At 38.0% G+C, this 2,342-nt stretch overlaps 1 protein-coding gene across 1 annotated transcript in view; it reads left to right on the top strand.

The window, feature by feature from the left end:
• The window catches only part of RYR2 (ryanodine receptor 2 (cardiac)), a 786,033-nt gene that overhangs the window by 247,547 nt on the left and 536,144 nt on the right, over positions 1–2,342 (top strand). The window lies entirely within an intron of this gene.

The following is a 2,342-nucleotide window of genomic DNA, read 5'->3' as shown; positions in this document are numbered from 1 at the left end:
TCCTTATTCACTGTCCAACTTTTGCGTGCATATGAGGTTATTGAAAATATCATGGCTTGGATTGGGTGAACCTTGGTCCTCAAATGGTGTCTTTGCTCTTCACCACTTTAAAGAGGTCTTGTGCAACAGATTTGCCTAATGCTGTATGTCTTTGGATTTCTTGAGTGCTGATGGGTGATCGAAGTAAAGTGAAGTCTTTGACAGCTTTAGTCTTTTCTTCATTTATATGGATGTTGTTTACTGGTCCAGTGGTGAGGACTTTTGTTTTCTTTACACTGAGATGCAGCCCATACCAATGGCTGTGTGGTCTTTGATCTTTGTCAGTAAGTATTTAGGAATGGTAGCAAAGACATTATTTGTAATGCCCTTTGATAATTATTTTTTTTAATTTTGTGTACTATATTTATTTGTTTTCTGCCAACTTTGTCTTGCATTATATTTATTTTCTTAAATATCTTTCTTTTTTACATTTTATGCCCTTTTAAGGTGATGACATATTTTAGCATAAAGGAAGAAATGTTTAAGGATAATTTTATTACAACTGACAATTGTAAATTTTAAGGTTAAATAAGAATGAAATGCTAGAATGACTTTTAATAGAATAGTTTGAATTGAGGTGTCAAAGTTTTCAAAATGCAACAAAAAAGGTATAAGTAATGAATGTTGTTGTTTTTAAGTGCCATCAAGTGGGTTCCAATTGATAGCGATCCAGTAGAGGATTCCCGAGGAGTGACTGATGAGTTTGAAACACTGATCTTTTGGTTCATACAGACCTTGCAGTCCTGTGCTTATCCTACAGTGCCACCATGAATATTAACAGTTAAAACAGTTGATAGTGAAGAGAATATGTGCATTTGAATTGTAGTGTGAGTTTGTAGTCCAGCTATCAGAGTTTTTGGATTATGAAAATTATGAGTATCGAAAAGGAAAAACATAAGGAAGGACAGGTGGGAATTAATGGTTCAAGATTCTCCAGCATATGGATAAGCATGTATACTTGTCAAACTTTATATCTGGCAAAATCTGGAGCTATCACAACAGATGGGTGAGGAGAGTTGAGGCGTGACATAGCTCTCAGTCACAGTAGGCTGGGAGAGTGAGCAGGCTGGAGATGAGGCTTATCAAATGTTGGATAGGGACGAAGTTAGTGACTGCCACACAACAGTGAAGAAACCAGCAGAGAATTGATAGTATGTTGTTGTTGTTGTTAGGGCTTGTCAAGTTGTTACCAACTCATATTTACCCTTATGGACAACTGAGCACAGCACTGCCTGATCCGATGGCAACCTCACAATCCTGTACGCTTGATCCTATTGCTGCTTCCACTCTGTCAATTCATCTCGTCAGGGGTCTTCCTGTTTTTTATGGTGCTCCAGTTTACCAAGCATGATGGTCTTCTTCAGGGACTGGTTACTCCTGATAATATGTCTGAAATGTGAAAGACAAGGTCTGGCCATCCTGCCTTCTAAGGAGCATTCTGGCTATACTTCTTCAAGCACAAATGGTTTGTTCTTTTGGCAGTCCATGTACATTTTTTTTTTTGGCTGTAGAATTTATTGTAATCAAGTTTTAGGAAAAACAAAACCATGATTTTTTTTTATATACTATCCTTTCTTCTCAGTACACTTTGTCTGCCTGTCAACAAGCTTTTGTATTCCCTTATTTAAAATGTTTCCGGCCGGGCTGCAACCATTGAATTGTTCTGCTGTCTTCACTTCTCCATCAAAGGTGAATCTGTGTCCTTGACGGACTTCTGTCAGGGAATCAAACAGGTGAAAGGTCAATAGGATGCTTTAACACCTTAGAACAAGAAGTTTTTTCTGAGTGTCAACAGTATGAACAGCGGTGTGTTGACGTGCATTGTCATGCAAGATCCCAGCACCCTTGGATAGCAGTCCTCTCAGTTAAATCTGAAGTTTAGGCTTCTGCTCTTCAGTGAGCATCTCATTGTAACAAGCACTGTTGATTGTTGGACCTTTTTCCTGATTGTGTTCATTGAGAATACTGGCCCTTGAGAGTCACAGAAAACCTTAAGCATCAATTTTCCAAATGATGATTGACTTTTGAACGTTTGAACATTTTCTTAGTCTGCAATTGAGGATGTTTCCATTTCATACTCTGCCATTTATTCTCAGGCTTATAGTGATGAATCCATGTCTTGTCACCAGTAACGATTTTTTAAAAGAAACTTTAACCTTCTTTAGAGTATCAGTCCAAATTTTGTTTGTATATCCAAATGCTGCTGTTTGTGCTCTTCGGTGAGTTGTTTCCATACCCATCTTGCACAAAACCTTTCGAAACCCAAGTCTGTTGTAGATTTTTTCACAGCCAGAGCCATGGCT

This window comes from Chrysochloris asiatica, unplaced genomic scaffold (genome assembly GCF_000296735.1).
Source record: "Chrysochloris asiatica unplaced genomic scaffold, ChrAsi1.0 scaffold00179, whole genome shotgun sequence".
Lineage (NCBI taxonomy): Eukaryota > Metazoa > Chordata > Mammalia > Afrosoricida > Chrysochloridae > Chrysochloris > Chrysochloris asiatica.
The sequence above is the reverse complement of the archived record's forward strand: the minus strand, read 5'-3'. Positions and strand labels throughout refer to the sequence as shown.